General features: G+C 38.1%; 1 protein-coding gene across 5 annotated transcripts in view; it reads left to right on the top strand.

Annotated features, from left to right (window-relative positions):
* The first annotated feature begins 7800 nt into the window (after positions 1-7800).
* Positions 7801-25588, top strand: part of LOC126937594 (heterogeneous nuclear ribonucleoprotein A1-like) — a 184812-nt gene continuing 167024 nt past the window's right edge. For 4 of the 5 annotated variants that reach the window (XR_007719785.1, XR_007719786.1, XR_007719787.1 and 1 more), the window contains exon 1: positions 7801-25229. The gene's annotated coding sequence lies outside the window, so the exon portion shown is untranslated. The remainder of the gene's footprint in view (positions 25230-25588) is intronic. The other variant, XM_050761144.1, reaches the window with a different exon arrangement.

Here is a 25588-nt window from a genome sequence, read left to right as displayed (position 1 = left end):
TCTCCAACCTTTTATTTTGAGGCTATCTCATTGCATGTGAGATGGAGCTCTTGAAGACAGCATTCCAATGTGTCTTGGCTCTTTATTCAACTTGCCACTCTATCTTCTAATTGGTGCATTTAGCCCATTTACATTTAAGGTTATGATCCTGTCATCATGATGCTAGCTGGTTGTTTTGCAGACTTGTTTTTGTGGTTGCTTTATAGTGTTACTGATTTATGCACTTCAGTGTGTTTTCATAGTGACTGGTAATGGTCTTTCCTTTCCATATTTAGTGCTTCCTTCAGGAGCTCTTGTAAGTTAGGTCTGGTGGTAACTAATTCCTTCAGCATTTGCTTGTCTGCAAAGGATCTTATTTTTCCTTCACTTATGAAACTTAGTTTGGCCAGATACAAAATTCTGGGTTGGAGTTTCTTGTCTTTAAAAACGTTGAATATTGGCCTCCAATCACTTCCGGCTTGTAGGGTTTCAGCTGAGAGGTCTGCTCTTAGTCTGATGGGGTTCCCTTTGTGATCTGGCTTTTCTCTGGCTGCGTTTAACATTTGTTCTTTCATTTTGACCTTAGAGAATATGATGATTATGTGTCTTGGGGATGATCTTATTATGGAGTATCTTACTGGGGCTCTCTGCATTTCCTGAACTTGAATGTTGGCCTCTCTGGCTAGGATGGGGGAGTTCTCATAGATGATATCTTAAAATATGTTTTCCAAGTTGGTTACACTATCTTCCATCTTTTTCAGGTACACCAATGAATTGTAGATGTGGTCTCTATACAATATTTCTAGGAGGTTTTGTTTATTCATTTTTATTCTTTTTTTCTCTATTCTTGTCTGCTTTTCTAATTTTGGAAAGGTAGTCTTCAAGCTTGGAAATTCTCTCCTTCACTTCGTCTATTCTGTTATTAATACTTGTGGTTGCATTATGAAATTTTTGGGGCTGGGAGTGGTGGCTCACACCTGTAATCCCAGCACTTTGGGAGGCTGAGGCAGGTGGATCATTTGAGGTCAGGAGTTTGAGACCAGTCTGGCCAATGTGGTGAAACCCCACCACTACTAAAAATGACAAAACAAAAAACAAAAAACAAAAAACAAAAAAAAAAATAGCTGGGCATGGTGGCACATGCCTGTAACCCCAGCTACTGGGGAGACTGAGGCAGGAGAATTGCTTGAACCTGGGAGACGAAGGTTGCAGTGAACCGAGATCATGTCACTGCACTCCAGCCTGGATGAGTTGAGACTCTGTCTCAAAAACAAACCTACACATTTTTTGTGGCGTGTTTTTAGCTCTATCAAGTCAGTTACATTCTTCTGTATTCTAGCTATTTTATCTGTAAGCCCCTCCAATGTTTTACTATAATTTTTAGTTCCTTTGCATTTTGTTACAACATACTGCTATAGCTCTGTGAACTTCATTCCTATCCATATTCTGAATTCTGCTTCTGTCATTTCAGCCATCTCAGCCTCAGCCTGGTACTGAACCCTTGCCAGAGAGGTAGTGTGGTCCTTTGGAGGAAAGAAGGTACTCTGACTTTTTGAGTTTTCAGTGGTCTTGTGCTGATTATTTCTCATCTTTGTGGGCTTATCTACCTTCAATCTTTGAGGTTGCTGACATTTGGATTTTTTTTTTCCTTTTATCCTATTTGATGACCTTGAGGGTTTGATTGTGGTATAAGGTCGATTCAACCAACTGGCTTTGTATCTGCAAGATTTTAGGGTGCCATCCGAACTCCTGGACTGCATGCTTTAACTCTGGATGACTTGTATTGGGCCCCAGCTTTGTTCTCTGGTTCCTTGAGGTTTGGAGTCTACTTTGCTGGGGGGACCAAGGTGTGGCAGCTGCAGCTGAGTGCTAGCAGATTCAGGAGTGCCTGCCTCCCTGTGAGCATTCACCATGCCATTGGAGGCAATTCATTTTTGTGGGGAACAGGGGACTCCTGCTATAGGCTCTCCGTGCGTTTGCAATGGAGGTGGTGTTGGTTTGGGGTGAGGCGCTGGCCAGTGCAGATCTGATTGCCTTCTTGGTCACCTGCAAGTGGGAGGGATTGCTCAGGGTGTGGGAGGATCCTCTGTTCTCCATGCAGCATTACCACAAGAGTGAGGCACTTTCAGCAGCAGGGCTTGCTGGCTGTGTGCCGCTAAGGTTCTGTCTGCAATGGTGGTAGGCAGAGGTCAAGGGGCATACTTCATTCCTGTACGTTGGTGGGGCAAGTAAAGCAAAATCCACCTGTGCAGACATGTGCCTACAAAGTGATGTGGGGAGTCTCCATGGGCTCAGAGGAAGCTGCAGTATGGGGAGCAAACACCTGGGCTGGTGTGCAGCAGTAAGGGCTGTCTTGCTGGAGTTCTCCACTGGTCAGGCATGGTCCACTGGTGCAGAAGCTACTGTGGGCCACCACAGCACTCAAGATGTCCCTGAAAGAGGCCAGCAGACCAAGGAGCACTCAGGTTGCACCAGCCCTGACTGATGTGCAAGACCACTCTGCAGAGATCAGGTCTGAAAATTCCCTTAGGGCCAAAGTCTCTTATGGGAGCAAGTTGAGCCTAGAGGGATCACCATCCCTGTCCATGCTCTGCTATAGACACTCCTGCACTAAACCTTCTGGGCTCCACATCAGCTGGCTTGCTGCTCTACCACTTTGCTTGTCTCCTGGGGGCTCCGCCCGAGAGAGATGTGGGTCAACAGTTGCTCAGTTCAGTCAGCCCAGGATGGAGAGTCTGTGCTGTGGGCCCAAGCTGGGGGCTCCCTGTCTACTGAGGAGCAGTTGAGGGGTGAGGTGGGACCTGTGGGAGATGGACTGGCCTCCTCTCCTTGGGTCAACTGCTGCTTATTGGAGGTGTGGATACGACACTTAGGGTCCTTGCTCCTTTATTAGTCAGAGGGTAGGAAGGACAGTTCCACTGCAGAGGTAGTGGCAGAGAGGCTTTCAGTTGTCCCTGGAAGCTCTGTCCAGGGAGTGGCTGAGTTGCTATTGGCTTGATAGCTCTGATGGGGTGTGGCTACAGGTCCAGGCCTGGAGGACCTGCTTGTTGAGGAGATATGGGAATGGGCACCCACATAACAGTCTGTCCACTTATCCACAGGGCTGCTGTAGTATGCTGGGGACCTGCTCCAGTCCCTAGTCACTTCAGATTTTCCAGTACGTGGAGGTATCACCAGTGAAAGCTGTGAAAAAGCAAAGATGGCGGCCTTCCTCTTTCTCTGGGAGCTCTGTCCCTGGGAAATACAGGCCTGTTGCTGGCCTGAACACACCTGTAGGACATGGCTGAATACACTAGTTGGGAGAACTCACCCAGTCAGGAGGAATGGGATCAGGGACCTGTTTCAAAAGTAGTCTGGCCCCATTTTCATAGAGCAGTTGTGCCATGCTGGGGGTATGCTTTAGCTCCTGATCGCCTCAGACACTCTGAAGTCCAAAGGCTGGAATGGCTAATTTGCTTAAACAGCAAATATGGTGGGCTACTCCTCTCCCTGGGACAAAGGTCCCATGGAGGTCTGAAACTTCTGTCAGTCAGAGAACACCAGTTGGGGTAACCAGAGACCCCAGTTGGGAGACTCTACCCAGTGATGAGGAATAGGATTGGGGACCCGCTAAAAAAAAGTAGTGTGGCCACATTTTTGTCGGGCAGCTGTTCTGTGCTGGGGTACCCCTTCCACCCTGGTTGGCTTAAGCTCTCCAAAGCCTGAAGGCTGGAATGGCTAAGTTGCCCAAACAGCAAAAATGGCAGTCTGCCCCTCCCTCTGGGAGCTCTGTCCCAGGGAGTTTTCAAATCTCTGTCAGCTGGAGAACACTGGCAGGCATGGCTGGAGGCCCCAGTTGGGAGGTCCCGCCTGGTAAGGATGAATAGGATTGGGGACCCACTTAAAGCAGCAGTCTGGCCACATTTTGATAGAGCAGCTGTGCTGCGGGATCTCTTTCACCGCTGGTTAGTTTGGACTCTCCAAAGCCCAAAGGCCATAATGGCTACGTTGCCCAAACAGCAGAGACGGGGGCCTGCCCCTCCTCCTGGGAGCTTTGTACCAGGGAGGCACAATGTTGCTACTGGTGACTAGCTGGAATTCCAAGCCAGTGGGTCTTATCCTGTGAGGCGCTGTGGAAATGGGGCCTGTAGACCTTCTCTGCTGATCTTGCTGGATTCAGCCTCTTTCCTGGGGTATATATGGGAGTCTAACCTCCTGGGGTATGTTTGGGGGTCTAACCTCCAGCTTTGCAAGAGTCGCAGCTACTTTTGCCCAGACACCCAGAAAGTTGGAGTATCTAAAACTCTTGGGTCTCCATGCATGCTTGAGTGGCTGCTCTGCTGAGACTCCACGTAGCTGTCTGTGTCAGACTGAAGGCCTTAATAGAGTGAGTTAACAAGGGGATCTCCTGATCTGAGGATTGCAAAGATCTGTGAGAGCAGTGTGGGTTCCCAGGGTTGCGCATTCACTCACCACTTCTCTGGGAAGGGGAGCTTCCCTTGACTCCATGTCTCTCCCAGGTGGGGTGTCTTCCTGCCTTGATTTGCTCTGGTCTCCGTGGGTCAAGTTGTTTCCTTGATTAGTTCCAATGCAAATACCTTAATGTTTCAGTTGAAAGTGCTGTATTTAGTCACCCCTTTTGCTTCTCCCTGTGAGAGTCACACACATTAACTGCTTCTAGTTGGCCATCTTGGCCACTGCTGCCCTAAACCTTTCTAGCCAAAAACAAAACAAAACAAAACAAAACAAAACGTTAATAACATGTTGATCGACCTCTTCTCTCTCTTTAAATTTAATCACTCTGAATTTTTTTTTTACATTTCTTTACATTGTTAAGCTGTTTTATTTTAAAAATTGTAGGTCCAGCTCTTCCTGGATTACTTTTATATAAGGAACATATCTCAAGAAATAAATAAAATTCACATTCAGATGCAGAAGAATCTATTGGGAAAAATTCAGAGGACAGGATAAAAGCACTCAGAAACAATGCCAGGAGAAGGCGTTTATCACATAATATAGCTAATAAGAGTCGCTCAAAAATTTTTCTCTCTCTCTTCATTCTTACCAAATACAGAAAGTGAACAAAACAATATTAGTATTAGAAAAAAAATCTAAAAATAATGACCTTTCTGAATGAAGACTGCTTTTTTTCATGGTTACTCTTTTTGGGGTACAGTTCTATGTTGATTTATTCAATTTATCAAATAGCCATTCAACAAATATTTATTGAGTGTCTATTATGTCACAGGCACTCTTTTTGGTCCTTAAAATACATCAGTGACAAAGAGTAAAAGATTCCTGTTCGTGGCTCTTACATTCCAGGAGGGATAGCAATTTCTGTTGTAAAGTTAATCACACAACAGAAATGCGAAATGATATTGATGCTGTAGGGAAAGGAAAAATAAATGAAATAAATTAAAAAAGAAATGTGACATAATATTTAAAAGAGGCTATATTTTATTGAATAAAAATAAAAGAGACTATGTTTTATTGAATATGCTCTCTGTTTTATACTATATCATAAAACATACAAACATACAAGATCTGGCTTTTAAGAAATCAATATCTTCATCAATATCTTCATTCAGACTAATCTAGATTAGATTACTCTGAATCTAATCACATAGAGACTTGTCTGACAAATCCAGAATTTTTGGATGTTCTACAGGACTATTTGTCAGGACATTTCACAGGATTCTAAGACAGAATATTGGTGTCCATGCTATGATGATTCCTCAGCTCCTCCCATCTGATAAAATATTGATTTCTTATAAATATAAAACAAAAAAACACATTTAGAATATTTTTTGTTATATGACTGAATCAATAATAAAACCATTATCTCAGTAATCATAAACTGATTTCAAAGTGATTGTTCATCTCAGAAAAACCTTGGCAGTCAAAATAAAAGTTTCAAAATACAGAACTTAGTATTGAGTTCCGTAATTTTACAAAATTAAGGCAGTGTTAGGTTTCTAATTTTGCGATTCACATGTTAAATGAATATTCAAAACTCAGTAGCTAATACTAGCTAGGGTTTTAAACAAGACATAGTTAAAATGAAAGTTTAAAAAAAGAATCATAAACGTCGGTATCATCATAATGGCAGTTTTAGGATTTTAATTTTGACACCCTAGTCTCAAGTTTGTATTTAATGTGGTTATATAGCTAGGCAGTGCTGAAGTGAAAGTTTCAAAACAAATTAAAATCAAAAGTTAAGAAAAAAATATGAAGGCAATTTTAGGGTGTTTAATTTGGCACTGTAGTTTCAAAGTAGTACCTGAAACTTAATAGCAAAGTATCAGATTCATTTATAAAACAATGTGACTGCTCTTTCTGTATGGTTTGTGAAACATTTATGCAGTGTCACTTCAGAAAACTCTGCCATTATAGACTTGAATTGATTAAGGATATCCACTCCTTTCCTTGGCATGATACAAATAAATTACTAAAGTATAATAGTGACAATGATAAATATAAGTGACAATACCACCATATTACCATGAAACACTTACAGATTGATTATGGTATAATGCAATTTAGCATCTCCATATTTTTGAAAATGAACTTGTTTCTCTATCTAGCTTAATTTGGGACAATTTGGACATCAAAAAGAATGACAATGCAACTTAAACCATACCAAAAAAAAAAAATAATAATAATAATCCAAGGGATGGTAGTGAAAGTCTTCTTTCTAGAAGAATAGCAGCTAATATACATAGAATGAATCTTAGAATATCAGTATATATATATATTCATATATAGTGATTTTTTTTTTTTTTTTCCGAGATGGAGTCTTGTTGTGTCACCCAGGCTGGAGTGCAGTGGCGCGATCTGGCAAGCTCCGTCTCTCGGGTTCACGCCATTCTCCTGCCTCAGCTTCCCCAGTAGCTGGGACTACAGGCGCCCGCCACCTCGCCCGGCTAATTTTTTGTATTTATAGTAGAGACGGAGTTTCACCGCGTTAGCCAGGATGGTCTCGATTTCCAGACCTTGTGATCCGCCCACATCGGCCTCTCAGAGTGTTGGGATTACAGGCGTGAGCCACCGCGCCCGGCTAATTTTTTGTATTTTTAGTAGAGACGGGGTTTTGCCGTGTTAGCCAGGATGGTCTCGATTTCCTGACCTCGTGATCCGCCCACCTCAGCCTCCCAGAGTGCTGGGATTACAGGCGTGAGCCACCGCGCCCGGCCGAAAATCACTATATTTTGATCCCCTTTCCCAAAGGGTGACAAAACCATTGGTAGACAGTGGTTGGGAAACAATAGTCTCAGGATATCACTCCATGGATTTATTTATTAATTAAAAAGGGAAAATGTGCTTTGCGAGAGAGAAAGCTATTACCGTCTTTACCAAATAGAAGAGCCTGATCATGTGTGGTCTGAAGTTTATTTAAATGGGATTCCTGATGGAATGTTTAGTCTGAATGCAATCACATAGAGACTTGTTTGACAAATCCAGATTTTTTGGATGTTCTGCAGGACTATTTGCCACGACATTTCTATTTGCCATGACATTTCAAAGGATTCCAAGAGAGAATATTGGTGTCCATGCTATGATGATTCCTCAGCTCCTCTCTCCTCTCATCTGATCTCTGTCCTGGCTTCCATGACTTTCTTTGTGGTAGTTAGGGTGTGATATGTGCCACTGAGGCCCACACCTATTGCTGTATGTGCTGTTTGGGAAATCATCTTTCAGGGCTGTGTGATAAAAGAGCCATGGGGAAATGTCTCTTCCAAATTTAATCTTTACATTATTAGAAAATATTTTAATAACCTGTTTTCAAATATTTTCTTATAATTTTCCATTTTCATGTATTTATTCTGACAGTTTATTTTATCTTGTGTTTGTAATCACTAAGGTGTTAGTATTGTGATATTAATATTACATGATTTAAATTAGGAAAAATGTGTTTTCTATTACAAAATGGATAGTGGATAATTTAAGTACAGGAAGTAATATTTTCTATATGGGACCATTTCACTCTCTGTAATTTCCTGAATTCTAATTCCCACCGTAGTGAGCTATAACTTTACTAATCAGTTTTCTTACAATTGATTTTAAGTCTATTTTGCTAGATCTAAAGACATAAAGCTAAAAGTTCTTGAAGAGAAGCACATTTTGTTACGTTTATAACTTGAAATATCTGGTTTTAGTCAAAACTCACATGTCATACTGAAAAAAAGAAGGGAGGTGTTGTCTTTTCTTGAGGAGAGACTTCTCTGCAGTTAAACAGCTCACCACGTGTTTAGAGTACATAGACTATACACTTCCTCCTTTGTAATGTAGATGTCAGCTTTTTGCTTATAGAGTTATCATTGGCATGGAGGTTATACAGGGAAAGTAGTGAAAAATGTAGCCAACACCAGGAACCTTAGAAAGTGTCTGAACTTCATCTTTTCTGTTGCTCCTTTGCCCTTAGGGGGTGAGTGTGAAAGAGTTTGGGCTAGGAAGAGATTGCTTCTTTTACTCTATTTAGTTTGTACTTCCTATCTGGGTATTTGGCAATAAATGACTCATTCTCTTTGTTTGCCCTGGTGTTGAAAAATTTTCCCATATGCCAGAGAAAAAATGTTACAATGATACTATGTAAAATTGTAAGAGGTGGAACAATACGAGGTATGGAAGTTCAGCCCTTTAAAACTATTGGCAGAGTAGATTTTACACAGGCTTCAGTTAAGTAGACCTGAATGTAAATTCAGCTCTGCAACTTATTAGGTAAGTGACTTTTATCCTCTTTAAGATTTAATTTCCTCATTATAGGATATAATAATACAATTTTTTCTGAGGTAAGTATTAATTGAAATAGTATATGTACATTCTAGCATACAGTGATCCCCTAATAAATGGAAGTTATCATTAATACATTGCTAGGAAAAGAAAAACATATCAGGGAACAAATGATGTAACTGTCTTATTGATAACAGGGGATGGATTCTTGTGGACAAAAAATTTATAATTGAATTTTCAAGGAGTCATTTCTTTCACCAGCTGTAGTTAGGTTTGCTCTTACGGTGACAAAGAATATGTCTGTTTAACTTCTTAAACCAGCATCATGGAACATTAATTAATAAACAGAATTCAATGTATTTGTGGGGCATTTTATTTTTTATGCAATCATTTGTATATATCACCTTCACAATGCATGCCACATTCTCAGACCGCCTATTATGTTATTTTCTTAACATTTCTCTTCAAATTCACTCACCTTTTAAAAAACTTCATTGAAGTCTCACTTAAGCACATAATTTGTAAAATCATGGGTTTGTTGTACAAGTTATGTTTTTCTAATGCACTCTAAACCAAATCCTTAAACGAGTTACACCAACAATCCATATACCACCCATAATCATCTCAAGTACCTCCAGTGCTTGTTACTGCACTTTGGAAAACACTAACATACATTATTCTCCTTAGTTTTTATAATAGTTATATGAGGTGAATAGAGAAGGCATAACTATACCCATTTTAAAGATGAGAAAAGCAGGTTCATGGATAAAATCTCATAGTAAATTGCTGGAATTGGTCCTGATACTCATGCTTTCTTTAGATCAACCCAGTGCTCTTACTGTAACTAATACCAAATTCTTTAAGGAAACTTAGAGCTAAAGGCAAAATTTTTTATATTTAGACCTGACTATTTTGTGGTGACTTGAATATAGGTCAATATGAAAAAAAAAAAAAAAAAAAAAAAAAAAAAAAGAGGAAACAAAGAAACTGAGAGTAGATCACCAAGTTGTGGTAGGTTAGTGTAAGATGGCTTTTGGTTTTCTCAGCCTTCTAGTAGTCACAGCTTTGTGTAATCCCCTCCACTTGAGTAACTTGCTCCTACCAATAGAATATGGCAGTAGAGTAGATATCACCTCTCTGATAAGTTTACAGAAGATTGTGACCTCTGTCTTGCCAGAGTACTTCCTCTCTTGCTGGTTTTGATGAAGCAGGCTGCCATAGGAAAGAGGCTCACATGGCAGGGACCTGAGGGCAGACTCTGGCCAACAGCAAGCAGTAAACAGATGCCCTCAGTTCAACACCTCTCAAAGAAATGAATCCTACCAACAGTCAGTTGTGTTATCTGGGAAGCAAATCTTTCCCTAAGGGAGACTTCAGATGAGGCCCCAGCTTTGGTGGACACCTTGATTGCAGTCTTGTGAGAGACTGTGAAGCAGAGCTATTCTCAGAATCCATAGGTGTTTTAAGCTATGAGGTTTTTATTTTAGGGGGAGAGTGGTCATTTGTGATTCAGCTATGCATAAGTCTACAAGAGTCATTCCAGAAGTGATTGAGTGGAGGTAGAATCATGTGGCTGTGAGCCCCGGGCACTTGGAGTTCTGATAGAATTGTGACTTCTAACACTGGACACCTTTTCTTTCTCTCTTATTCTCCCATTTTTTTCCTTTCTTCTTTTCCTCCCTTCCTTCTCTCTACTTTTTCCTGTACTTGTAATTAATAGAGCAGTTGGAAACACAAAAGCAATGTCTGTGTCTACAAAATGTCATTATTTATACTTTATATCCACAATGCCCTGCCTAGGGCTTCATGGCTGAGGTGCATCTGTAGAAGGTGCTCAACAAAGGCTTGGCTGTTGGTATTACTGAATCACTGTGGAGTTTATTCATTGTTGTCCATGCCATTTTGAATTTTCATTTATGAGAGTGTCTTTATTCTTTTAAAGAGCTTTGTTTGTATCCTCATGTTTTCTCTCTCTCTGTTCCTCCACAGGCAATTTATAGCACTGATCTGTCATCAATACCACTTGCTGTCTTGGATGTGAAGATGATTTTTCCTGCAGGGATTCCCTCTACAAAATTAAACACACTGGGCATGAGGAAGTAATATTCATGCTTTAAATTGTCTTTTCAATTCACTACACCAGGGGTCCCCAACCCCTAGGCCACAGACTGGCCCTGGTGTAATGAATAGAAAAGACAATTTAAAGCATGAATATTATTTCCTCATACCCAGTGTTTTTAATTTTGTACCGGGCTGTGACCTGTTAGAAACCAGGCTGCGCAGCAGAAGGTGGGCAGCAGGTGAGCAAGCATTACTGCTTGAGTTCCGCGTCCTGTCAGATCAGCAGCGGCATTAGATTCTCATAGGAGCACACACCCTATTATGAACTGCACATGCAAGGGATCTAGGTTGCGCGCCCTTTATGAGAATCTAACTAATGGCTGATGATCTGAGGTGGAACAGTTTCAACCCAGAGCACCCCCCACCCACCTGCAGAAAAATTAACTTTTACAAAACCAGTCCCTGGTGCCAAAAAGGTTGGGGACCACCGCTGCACTACACTACCTAAAAGATTTTCACTTTCACAGTATTGCTTGCTTCTGTTTTACATGCACAAGCACCTAAAGCTAGCCTTCTGGTAAATGAAGGGGCAGAGCAGATGGTGCAGGAGTATATACGGATGAATTTGAATCACAATTTCCTCACTGTATGCCAGCAAAATTTAGTAATAGCACCTAAACATACAAATGCATATGTAAATGAGTCACACTATAAACACTTTTAACAAGTACTGGCAAGTCAGATGGCAGACTTACCCCGAAACCTGCCACTCCAATAAAAACCTCATAATTAAAAACAAGGCTGTCCGTAAAGCATAACATATAATAATTATTTGCAACTGGTACAAAGCTAGATTAGAAAGTTAAAAGTTATCTTTCTCAGGTAAAAATGCTTTTCCTATGCAGTATGCAGCCAGCAGTTTATCATCCATACTTTGAGTAGTGAGATGCCACTTGCTCCAACAATCAACACCTTTTGACTTTGGTCCAAGAAGAGACTGAGGTGATGCAGTTTCACCTGTTTTGTAAGAACAACACTGGTGTTTGCCATCTATTGACAGAGTGCCTACTATGTGCCACATGCTTTGTTGGCACTGAATATGCTATCTCATTCCAGTTTCTTTATACTCAGTGAAAAACCAACCACATTTATATTGCACTGAGGCTTAAAAAGTCGTTTACTGACTTGCCTAAGATTATACAAGTAGTAGGTGGCCATAGCAGGGTTTGAACCCAAGTATGCTTGCTTCCCCAAACCATGCTTTTTAAAAAATCAAGGGTGTAGCTTTGATGAAAGACGTGAAGTTAATGAATATATGAAAGCTGGTGAATAGATACAATGTGGCCTTAGGCCAGATCCTGTTGAACATGTGGTGGGATAGATAAGAGAAGGTTCTTCTCTGTTGCTACCTGGTTCTCAATTGGTTATTACTTGATGTGCTTTCCATATTAAAATTCTATTATTCTGGTCTATAAATTCACCCACCCAGGCTTGCCTAAACTAATTAAACCCTGAAATTTGGCATGTCTTTTTTTCAGACTGCCTCTATGATAGGTGGTGAGAATGAAAATGGAATTAAAAGTTTTGTGAAGCTATAGCACTACTTTTTCATTGTGTTCCTCCCTGACTTTCTGCCTTAGGTGTTTACTTTGGTGAAATATCCTGGGAGAAACTGAGGTGAAAAGAAGCCGGAGTTAGGATTGGGGAAGAGATGAAGTAGTCAATAAAATTCAAATTTCTTGTATTCTGAAATGCAACTATTCTTTCTCCAACTTGGTTTTGGACAGAATGTCTTAGGGTAGCTGTTAACAAAGAAATTGATGACAATTAACTCCCATTTCTCAGAATTTCATCATTCTTTGAAAGTATTTATCATACTCAAACTTCCAAAAATCCTTAAGGCATACTACAGTGTAGAGGTTGGCAAACTTTTTCTATAGAAGTCCTGATAGTAGCTTGTTTCGCTTTTGAGGGCCATAGAATTTCTGTCACAACTACTCATCTCTGCTGTTGTAGTAAAGACTCACCCATAGACAATACATGAATGAATGAGTATCTATGTTCCAATAAGACTTTTAAAAATAAAATTAGGCAGCAAGACTGATTTGACATAAGGGTCATAATTTGCTGACCTGTGGTATAGTGATAGGAGTTCAACTAGAGTTTGATTATGGCTGTGCCATTCTAGTTGAGTATTTTTAGGAAAGCTATTTAATTTAGATTTGATGTAGTTTTCTTATATGTAAAATGGGGATAATAAAACCTGCTTCACAAGACTTCTATGAAGAGTAAGCTATGTAGCTAAATATAGCAAAATATCTGGCATCTAATAGATCCCTAATAAATGGCGACTATAATGATTATTATCATTACTGTATTATTTTAAACATTTCTCTTAGTTTTTTTTAGGTTGTTTGTTGTCTAATGTATTTAGAGAAAATAAGTGCTGTTGAGGGCAGCTGGAACTGTTTTGCTGGTTCATCATTGAAGTTCTAGTTCTTGTTGGTGCTTATTTCATAATTATGAAACTAATTCTTTTGAAAAGAACTTGAAGTAGAGCAACAAGAATTAAGAGAGAACTAATACCATTCTCTCTCAGTTCTTATTGCTCTACTTCAAGTTCTTTTGAAAAGAATTACATAGATATGGGTGCATGTGTTTACTTTATTTCTTTATTTTCCTTGTTGGGTAATCGTGAACATGTTGATTGGCATCAAACATGGGTCTCACCTATCCCCACGGCAATCAGCTTCTGTTGACTTGAATTCTGACTAGTCCTGGTGGCCCTGTGAGTGGGAAAGTCTAGGTGTGTCTAACTTGGTCTGTGGTTCCAGGAGGGGTTGGATGCACCTGTTCTACTTGTGGAATGTTGGCACCAATATAGTGGCTGCTTCTCTGACTATTTGCCTTTCTCTTCTTTGTGAAAGGTCACTGGCTGGTTTGAGCTACTGGGCTGTTTATGCCACATCCTGTGCATGCCACACTGGCTTTCTTTCTGTGGTGTTTCTAGAGATAAGTTTGCCTCATAGGAGTCAGACTCTGTGGCTTTTTATCATTATAGATTTTTCTAGAAGGAGAAGAGGCCATGATCACATCTGAGGAATCCGAGTCATTGTAGACATGTACTGAATTAAAGAGAATTTTTTGACTAAAGGAGAAAATTGCATCAATCACAGCGAAAGAGATGCCACAGGACAGGGCCTGGGGTGTTGGCTTAGCCACAGATGTAAGGGCTACAGTTAACAGACAACTTTCAGTTTCCGCTATTGGAAGGGATGGTCAGTCCTTCCTTCCTCTCTTTTCTTGAGCCCCATTTTTCACCTTTCTTTTTCTCTCTACTTTCTTATGATGAAGAATAAAGACAAATGATAACAGATCTACCTGCGGCTGATATAGGGCAGGGAATCCATTTAATAACAAAAGGTGGGTCAAAAATCACTTTTCTCCTTTCAAATTGAAGTTATATTGTGCATGGGCTAGTTAGATTGAATGCTGTAAACATGAAGATAATGCTTGCAAAGCAGCTACAGAGGCAGAGAAAAAGCCTAAAACAACCAGTAGTGCTTAGGACCAATAGTATAAGTCTTCACACACTACATTTGAATAATACTGTAAGAAACAATTTTTTGATAGGTTAAATAGCAAATCCAAGTCCCCCCAAATTATAAAAAATTGTCATTATAATTCTAGCGGTGTAACACAATAGTGTGTAAGTTGCATCAAATAACAGTCTACAGCCTAAATTGTTTCCTCCTGCTTTTTTCACTTCTATGCATATTTTTTTACTTCCATGCTAGAGCTACCTCATTCTTTTAAAATTATGAACTATTCTATAATTTATTTGCATTCCCCTATTAATATATTTTTAGCTTATTAGTTTACTTTAAAAGGTTTATATTTGCCTTCTAATGGCAAAGTTAGGAGTCGTGTGTCCATTTAACAGGTGGTATTTTCTTGTGTAACTCCTCTGCCTTCATGTAAACCTTTGAGAATGATCTCTTGAAACAAGGCTAAAATGCCTTTGGAGAGGTATTATAGATGATCATATCTACTTTGTGCCTATTTCCATGACTTAGCTGCATTAGAGGCCCAGCTGTATAGGTGTAACTCAAAATCTACCAAAACTAATGCTGTGGTTTCTGGTCAAACAAGTTGCCACTGATCCAGATGTAGGATGGGATTGAAAGGTGGCTCTTCCACACCCTGACATGAATGTACCAATTTGCCTCTGTGAATTCTTTCTCCCCTTCTCCCTTTACCACCCTCATATAATTATTTGTGTACATGTCTGGCTTCGTCACTACTCTGATGGCAAGGATCACGCATGCTTTATTCATATTTGAATTATTCAAGGATTCTACTCTGGGTTCTATTATGAGGCTTGGCCTAAAGTGGTTGTTCAAGAAATGTGTGTTAGAGAAATCATACATAAACTAGAAATTCTCATTTGCATTTGTGTATCTGAACAACTAACTTACAGCTTCTTCAGTGGGATAAAGAAGAAAAATGGGGTTTAAAGTGCATACTATTCAGTATTAATGTAGAATTTAACAGCTGCCATCCAAGTGCAGAATCCTCTAGTTTCCCAGTGTTAACCTCCCTTCTATCTCTAGCCATGTCTCAATGCTGGGTGACTCTTTCCTGGCATGTTCTGGCAAGACTCCACCTGGTTTGCGTAATCTACATTGGCTTCTAGTTTCCACAAGAATTGTTTATATGCATTTAATTTTAGCTCTTGGGCTATAACATGTCATTGTTCTTTTTACTTATCTCCTCTTACTTTTGGAAACAGGGCAGGCATCTTCGACACTTGCTGTTCCTGTTTGGTGTGCTCTTAGATTAATTTTAGCTTTGCTCTTCAGCTTTCATGACACTTCAAGACATTTTCCAGTCATATTTCCTGTACAAGAAAATACAGACTATGTCACCCCAAAGGGAAGTGGAGACTGGGGGGCATAATTTAATTCATTCAGGGAACTCGTACTTTGGTGTGAATGGAAATCAAAGCAAGGTATTTGGATTAATTTATCTCCTTTGGTTGTTCTATATTCTATTTAGAGGATAACATATTAAGCTGTTACTCAATTTTGTCTGTTATGGTCATAGTGAATCTGGGAAAAATATATCTGGGGCTTAGTTTTCATATTTAGGGGAAAATGAATACCCTAGGGAATAATAATAAACGTTAGGGAAACCCTATTTTCCTAAGAGTAGGCAATGAAAAACTGAAGGTACTCAAAGCAGTCTTGCACAAGTGCTTTGAAAAGCCTCTTGCACAATTTTATTTCTTTATAGTACTTACACAATCATATTTCATAATGGCTTGCTATAAACAATGTTCTTGACAAGAAGCTTAAAGATGCAAAACTAAAGGAAGCACTTTTTGGAGAAAATACTTTTATATTTGCTTACTTCTACACTATAACAGATGTAAAACTATGGATTTTTTTCAGTGCAATTTTCATATGTCAGTTCTAGGAGACAGGAAATGTGAAACACTGTAGGAGGTATGAGTTTGCCACCTAGAGGAGAGAGATGAAATTCAACTTTTCTCTGATTTCTTTAGTAGAATTAATTAATTTATTTAATTATTTACTCATTTAATTATTCAAAAATAATTATCTACCAAGCTTAACTATTTTGCCCGTGCAGATTTGATAAATCTGTTCAAGATTTATGAGCTCAAAGCAACCACAAAGTGCATCTTACTTTAATTGCTCAGCTGCCTCTTTTAAAAATCTTTTACTTTTAAGAGAGTATAATACAAATATTTGAACAATTCTAAATATCCATACTTGGGATGGATATTACTTTGAGCTCTTGCACTATAATAAAACTTTATTCTTTTGTACTAATTCAGTCCTTTTACTTTTTCTTTTTTAATGTTTAAGAAACAAGTTGGATATGGACAAGATGTAATTTCTTCTGTCAAGGAACCCACAGGATAACAGGTTAGTGATAGAGACCAACAATGCTGACGCATTTTTAATGACGGGGATAATGTCTAGAAAAAATCCGTTATTTGGTAAAGACGAAGTATGCATGTGTATTCCTTTGTTTCAATTATTTTTAAAGTTAAAAAACAATTATTTATCTCCTTTTGTACTGCAAGCAATATCTGGTGTAGTGTGTGCATAGTAAGTATTCAAGAAATAGTAATTTCATTGTTGACTTGGCTATGTTGGAGTGGAACTTACTCTGGAAGAGATCCTAACATTCATTTATCTGAAAAACTTTCCAGTTAGGACATGGACATTTTTTTCTTGTCAATATTTATTCTTAATGGGTTTAGAATTTTAGAAAATAGGTTTAGGGATTTAGAAATTTCTTTACTAAATAATTCTAGGGAACAATACCTTAAAAAATATTTAAAATGACAAAAATTGTAAACCACATCTAATTTTTTAAGGCCAAGAATCATTAAAAAGGGATCCAAAGCTTTAGACTTCATTGCTCAGTGGAACTAGAATCATTAATATCTCACTCAGAGGAAGCCATGTCAACTCAGTGGTTTAATCTCCTGTGAGCTTCCCATGTGCTCTCCCTGCAAGGACCATCTCAAATCCCTCAGCAGTCCTGTCTTTATGAAACCGGTATAATGTTTCTTTTCGTTCTTGTCCTTCACCTTCCTGTGGCAACAAGAGTCAATTCTCCATATGTAAATCCTCGGTCACTGTTTTAGCTGTATCTTAATTGTGCAACATCTGTTTACTCTGTGTTTTAACATCTGCATGCATAGCAGTGTTGTTGTAATATTTTGGCTGTAAGCTTCTAGGAGGTAGAGGCCAGCATTTTTTCCTCCATTTTTAGGATGAGAAAATACACATCACTACAATCAAAGTAGAATGACAACTGATAATAGATATTTGTATAATTTATATAGTCTCTTAAAAAACAGATTATAGTAAGAAGTGGCTGAGCAATTAACTATGGCACACTGCATGGTTTTTCTGACCTCTCAGCTCCTAAATAAACTTTGCCAAATCTTCAGGCCCTCAAATTTTTTTCGTTCCATTTGTTTTGGGCTGAATTGTGTTCCCCCGAAATGACTATGTTGAAGTTCTAACTCCTAGTGCTTCAGAATGTGACCTTATTTGGAAACAGGGTCATTGCAAATATAATTAGTTAAGATGCGATTTTACTGACATAGGAGAAGCTCCTAATCATGGTGTCCTTATAAAAAGTAGGATTTTGGCTATAGAGACATGCACTGGGAGAATGCTGTTTAAAGACTGGAGCTATGCTGCTAAAAGTCACAAAATTAACAGAAGCTAGGGAAGAGACCTTGAATAAATTCTTCCCTGTAGCCTTGAGGGAGAGGATGGCCCTGCCAACTGCTAATCTCAGACATCTAGGTTCCAGAGCTGTGAGACAATTTCTCTTTTTAGGTCACTCAGTTTGTGGCACTTTGTACAGCAGTCTTAGGTGACTAACACACCACTGTAACTGTTGATCAAGGCAAGAGCCTGTGATCATGTATTATCTTGATTATTCCTCATTAGTATTCTATGGAGTAGATATTAGTGCCATCTATATATAAATTAGGAAATGGAGCCTCATAGAAATTAAATGACAAGTTCAAGCTTTCATGGCTATTTCAACATAGTGCCATTGTTTGAACACAAGTCAATTTGACTCCAAAACATCATTACTCTACTCAATTCTAGTTCAATCCAGATGTTCACAAACAACCAGACTATAGTAGAGATGTGGGTGGTGGGTTGAGAAGGAGATCATAACCAACATCGGACGGTCAATGAAGCAGGCTGGGAGAAATTATATGAAGCCAAGCAACTGTGCAGGGTACAGTAGAGATGGTCAGATTGTTCAGATATATGGATTCCATCTTCTGAGGAATGAACTCCTTGATATTCCTGAGTTAGTCCAGTTTAGGCAAGAGTAAACAGAAGGTAAACAGAAGATTGGAGACTGTGTATGCACGAATGCCTCCCTTGCAGCTGAGCGTCTAACATCATGAACAGCCACACTCACATGAATATAGAGATATATGATTTACAAATTAATGCAACATAAAACTCTCATGCAGTCGGATTTCATCTTATTGACATTTCTGTCAGATGGAGTCAGTGTTAGCATCTTAATTATATAAATGTGGAAACTGAAGTATTCAGGAGGTTCCCTGACTTCCCAGGCCACACGGTAAGCTTTGGTGCTAGAATGTATCTCTAGGCTTTCTCATTTCAACCCAGCATTCGTTATGCTGTTGCTCACTGCATGTAGAATCAGATTTGATTTCTCTGACTTTTCTTAGTCACTTCTGTGGTTTCGCACCACTCCCTCTCTCTCACTAAATAACTGCCTGCAAAAGTAAAAATTTCAATGAAAACAGAAAACAGATGTACCAGAAATGTTGATGGTATAAGCGGTAAAACTGGGATAAAGAGAAGATGTGTTGGAAAGTGGTGTCCTTTAATGCAACAGAAAAGTATATTAGGAGAAAAAGAAAAGAGAGAAAAATAGACTATCTGAAGTGGTGAGAGGAGCAAATGCTACAGATGTACCTGAACCTCTTCAGTAGGTGTGATCCTAAAGAGTTGTGTATAACAACAATGAACAAAAATAAAATGTACTGTGAAAATTATCTAGCTGTTGAGATCCTACTGTGCGATATTTTTCAAAGTGAAAACTCCAATCAACCCTGGCTTATTTATGGAGAAGACTTTGCCCCACTGTACCCAGAAAGTTTCTTCACAATATCACACATGCATAATAACCCTGACACAATTTTTGTTTACCAGGAAAAGATATAAAAGGGAACATTAAACTTTGTCTAGTTCTACTGCATAAACATGTGATAATGTGCATGGTGACCTTCTGTTGTAAATGGAAAGAGTTAGGCTCTCTGAATCTACTGCTGAAAGGTGAAAACACTTCCTTAGGGCTTTGAACTTCAGTTGGACTCTTACTGAAAAAAACACTACAAACTGTATTTTCTTTAAATTTGAAGATACTTTACATAAAAATCTAAAGCAGTTTGACTTATGTTTTCATCCACTTGAGAAGGAAACTCACAGACTCCAAAGCAACTGTTGTCTGTTTTGAAAAAAAATTCAGAAATCACCAGAAGCAATAGGGAGTGGCCTTGATTCCTGTTCTTTTATTTATGGGTAGCTAAAGTTCATATTTCTCAACATACCATAATCTCTGTGTAATTGGCCAGATTCCATGGTGGATAATTAGATCTAGCTTACCAGGGCAGATTTGGATGGTGAGAGCAGTCACACTGTTCTGGGAATATGTTAGCCAAGTTTACTATGTTTTACATGAGTTGACAGACTCACCTCACTTGCTGAAGGACTAGCCCAGCAGGTTCTACGGGTGAGATCACTGCTAGCTCATTCAGTGCTGGGCTTGGTAGGCACAAGAGGCCAAGAAATAAATAATGTGAACTTGGGCTTCAGAAGCTCTCTTTCCTATTTTCTTTTCTAAACCCTTTCTTCTACTAGCTGTCTAGGGGCCAAAACATTTTCATACATTTCTTAACTAATTCAACAAATATTTGCCAACTATGTTTCAGGCACTGAGCACTAGAAATATAATAGTGAACTAGACATTTTCTGCCTTCAAGGGTCTATGAACAAACAATTACAATACTCAGTGAAAAATACTACAATTCACAGAGCTCAGTAATCCAAATCCTTATTATTTCTGTCTTTAAAAAGCAGAAAGTAAAAAATGCTCATAAAAGAGGATGGCATAGAAATGTATTTATGCATTGCAACAGATAAAATTAAGGAATGCACGAAGACTGGTTCATCTGTTTGGTAGTGAGTCAAGAATAAATTCCACCCTCCCTAAAGTACTCAGACTCTACCTTGCCCCATGGCCACCACTGTGGCCCAATGGAAGCACCAGTCCAGGGGGTCTCCATTCATGCTGTCTTTGGGTGTCTTCAGAATGCTGTTTCACAAGTACTCAAACTCAACAGTAAGATTTTAAAAACTGTCCATAATATTAACATTGGCATTATTATGTTAAAGAAAGCAAAACAGATATCACTGAATTTACTTCTCAAAAAAACCTTACGTTTCTGCAAAAGTTTCTTGAATTCTGACTCTTTCATACAATCACACAAGAATGGCTATACTTAAACCCTTCTAATCAATTATATCCTTAATATATATGACTGAGTGATGTGTTTTCATGACTATTAAATGTATACATGTTTGGAAAATCTATTCACAATAGAGTTTTATGATATTCCTATTAACAGGCTGTCATTGTAACATGTTTATGCAGGAATTGTAATTCTATCTATTTTTATTTTTACCATCTTTTCTCCCCATCCCCCAAATTGTAAGGAGCTATCAGGTCTGTATTTTATTTGGTTTTGAAGCTTTAGGTTATTTGTAGTTATAATAGCCATATCAATTATTCATTTAGCAAAAATGTATTGAGTGCTACTATGTACTTAGATTTTTCCAATATTGTGAAGGATAATTGGCTAAAACTTTTCCACTTTTATTAGTAATCTGAGAGTTTTTTTTCTCCATGGATTTTAGTCACTGGTAAAGGCTGTTTCATACTCATAGATTTTTTTCTACAGTAAGAAACATATGATGTTGAATAAGATATGAATTACAAATTAAGGCTTTTCCACATTCGCTGCCTTTATAAGATTTTTTTTTCTTCATCAAAATCTATTCACACACACACACAGACACACACGTGCTGTTTTGATTTTCTTCAGATATATCCAGTGTCCAGTTCTTGAGCACATATTAATATACTTGCCTAGATGAAGACTATGTGTCCTCAGGAATTTATAAGATAGCAGATGACAGATTTGCTTCTTTCAAAATGTGACTCTACCTCCCCACTTCTTAGGTTGTGAAAGCAGTTGTTTATGCTTTATTTCATTGTTTTCCAAACTTTAGTTATTTAAGTACCATCTTCATGATTATGCTATTCACATACCACCTGTACTATTATGCTTCTGAAAATATACTATGATTTTCAACTTAATTAAATTTGTTTAATAATAACAATATCTGTGGCCGAGTGCGGTGACTCATGCCTGTAATCCCAGCACTTTGGGAGGCCAAGGTGGGCAGATCACAAGGTCAGCAGATCAGGACCATCCTGGCTAACACGGTGAAACCCCGTCTGTACTAAAAATACAAAAAATTAGCCTGGCCAGGTGGCGGGCGCCTGTAGTCCCAGCTACTGGGGAGGCTGAGGCAGGAGAATGGCGTGAACCCGGGAGGCGGAGCTTGCAGGGAGCCGAGATCGCGCCACAGCACTCCAGCCTGGGTGACAAAGCGAGACTCCGACTCAAAAACAACAACAACAACAACAAAAAAGCCCCCCAAAACAATATCTGTTACATCACTAGGTTGATGTGCTAGTTAAAAATTTTTAAATATACTTTAATATAAATATGTTACTACTAAATTATTTTTTTGTCTGTATGCATCCAAAATCTTGCCTTTAGTAGTACTACACATATCATGCTTTGGGAAACTCTACCCATGAGATTCACCTTCAAGTGTGAGGAATGGTAAAAGAAAATACAGAAATAATGATAGTAACCATAGCAATGGTAATAAGAGCTATTGTTTATTGAGGACTTTACATATGTCATTTATCTTATTTTATCTTCACAACAAATTTTAGGCATGAATATCAGATAAATAGGAGGCAAAAGGGCAGGAAAGAAGGAACAGTGGAAGTCAAACTTTTTTTTTGCCTAGGTCAGGTATAACTAACACGACATGATGTTTTAGTATTTGTACTTTTTTTTTAGTCAGCTCAGATTTCACACCTGATTATTTTACAAAAATTTGGATGTGATGGTGGAAGATTAACATACTTATTTTCAGCAATTATTATGGAACAAATTAGATAATGATTGTAAAATGCTTAGAAACAGAGTAGAATATCCTATAATTAAGTTATCAAACAATTACTCTGATTATTTTTCACAGTAGTTCAATTAAAGTGTAACTTTGGGTCTGTTAGTATACATGAGTGTGAATGCTCTGGAGTTTTGATCCTTGGCTTTCCTGTGTAAGTATATACATATGTGTGTGTGTGTGTGTGTGTGTGTGTGTGTGTATATATGTTATTATCCTGTAAATAACTGAATTATAGTACAGTGATTCTGTAAAAAACACTTTAGTTATTAATATTCCTTGGAGTGAAGTTCACATTAAAAATTGTTATATTTCCAGAACCTAGATTTTACCTGTGAAAGTCAATGCATCCTTCTTTTAATCCTCTGCATTGGTTTTGTATAACTTGATGAAATATGACATGCTTCTCCTCCCTCCCCCTCCTTCCTGTGCCTGTATCCCCACCAGTTTTTTTCTATTCCTCTTGGTACTGGACTTCTTTTTCTGCCAAATGAGTCAGTAAGAGAGGAAATGTTTAACCCACATTTGTCATCTTGGCTGGGAAAGAAGTTTGAAGGCAAAAGGTGCCTGAATATGTTTCACTAGGATGCTGACACAACCTTTTTGACTCTCTCCTGAGAATGCTACTCTATATTCAAGTTATAAAGTGCTAAATGATCCATTTCCACCATGCATACATTTCACATGATTAATACTTATTTTGTAACTTTTTTCGTTGAGAAGTATTTTTCTTTTGGAAAAATATCATTTATTGTGTGTGTGTGTGTGTGTGTGTGTGTGTGTATTTATTTTCTTTTAATATGTGGTCTCCCTACACAAAGGATTTCATTTTACAAACATGAGCAATAGGATTAAGAGGATAAAGGAAAAATAGGAGAAGGGGAAATATGAGTATCATGATAAGGTAAAAATGAATTGCTTGTATTCTAACATAGAATAGCTACTACCTGTTGAGTGTTTGTTATATATTAGACATTTAACACTAATCAAAATATCTAATCTAATGAAATAGTCACTGTTTTAAATTTGTTTGGATTTAGTAGATGTAGAAACTGAGACTTAGAGAGGTTAATTTACTCAACTCCAAACTGCTAATCACTGGTGAAAGTGGAATTTGAATCCTCTGGTTTTCTCATCCAGCACATCGTCACTATAACCCTTATAGTTTGCTTTTGGCACAAGTATTCATTATTAATGGAAATGCATAGTATTATCTCAGCAAATGTACAATAGTTTAGCTTCACTAAACTAGTCAATTTTTTTTCTAAACATCAATGCTTAGGAAGCAAAATAGGCTGGGGGAACAGTAGTTGTCCTGGTGGCAGCTGTGGTGCTGATGGAGGAAGTGGTGGAATGCATAGGCTGCTCATGCTTTTGGTCACAATGAAGGTCAAAAAGTAGATCACTTAAAGTCTAAAGTCATCCTTGGGTGTCATACTCTTCACCAAAAACTAAATAAACATATAGACTTAGTAATATGCTATAAAAGTGAAGATATAGCACTATAAAATTCTACCATAAAGTAAATTGTTCAAGATTGTGGTCCAAGCTCTTCAAAATGCTCATAAATCAGAAGGTGCATTTATTAAACAATATTTTATATGTACCTATAATAACACAATACTATACTACATGAATTGGACCTAAAATGAATTCACTTGCTATATTAAATATTAAACATTAAATAGACAGAAACTTTGTTTGCACTGGACTTAGAATGTAAGAAGAAAATTTGGGACAACTTCAATAGTTCAGGTCTCTTGAGAAACCCTTCAGCTTCTTTTCTTCCAAATAAATTTCTCTGTAGCAAATGGAAGTCATCCAAATGATTCCCTAGCTACCTCAAAGTACTGTAATTTGTCTACTACACAAAGTAGAGGGCTATATCTAGCAATAATTCAAGAGAATGCAGCGACACCCATTATGTCTTAGGCACTATGCTAGGAACTTTATGCATATCATTTAATTTGATTTTAATAGTAACTTCATGAAATAAATCATCATAATAAATCACTGTTTCAGATATTGAGAAACCACAGAAAGATAGAGAAGTTAAATAATTTTCCTGTCAAAGACCACATCAGTGATGAAGCCAGAATTTGAGCTCATGTACTTAACCATTGGACTACTTGCCTGCTCTGTCAAGGAACTGCTAAGGTTGTCATAGAGACTTGACTGTGTATAGATAGTTGTTTCAAGAGAGAAAAAAGGCAGGAGGATCTGGGGCATAGGTTTAAATCAGGCATTGGCATCTGTACTAGAATTGAAAGGTGGAACTATTATTGTGTTCTATTTAGTGAGTATAGGTATACCATATTCAATGTATTTCTCTGCTTTATACACTATCCAAGGTGATAAAAGGTTTATGAAGAGGGATTAGGAAATATCTGCTATGTTTAGGTCACAGTCCAACCAAAGGATTAATTAACATTTGCCTATTTTTTCTCCTACATCCAGTCTCCCTTTTGATGAGAATAAGCCTCATTCTGATTCAACAGCAGAGATCAAAGAAAAGATTTCTGTTTTCTGGCCACCAGATATATGTTATCTGTGATTAAAGAATTGAAAAACACACATCAAAGGAGCATTCTCTTGGAAAGAGAGGTAATGAGATACAGTGAAAGAAAATGTAGATTCTTTAAATCACAGTTACCTAGGATCAAATCCTGTGATTAGCACTTTTTAGTAATGTAGCCTACTTCATTTCTTTGAGCCCTAGTTTATTTTTCTGAAACATGAGGGTGATCTAAATTGCTTCTGGAGTAGTAATAAAGATAAAATCCATGTGATACAGGTAAATTCATGACAATAATAGACATGAAACAAATAGAGTCTTTCATCTCCCTCCTTTGCTCAAGCATTGCTTTGTTCTTCTCATCTCCTTTCCATTCCTTTTTCTTTTCTTCCTCTTTGTTTTGTCTGTACACAATAGTTTTTCCCAAGCCTTAAAACTTTGTATTTAT

This window comes from Macaca thibetana, chromosome 15 (genome assembly GCF_024542745.1).
Source record: "Macaca thibetana thibetana isolate TM-01 chromosome 15, ASM2454274v1, whole genome shotgun sequence".
NCBI lineage: Eukaryota > Metazoa > Chordata > Mammalia > Primates > Cercopithecidae > Macaca > Macaca thibetana.
The sequence above is the reverse complement of the archived record's forward strand: the minus strand, read 5'-3'. Positions and strand labels throughout refer to the sequence as shown.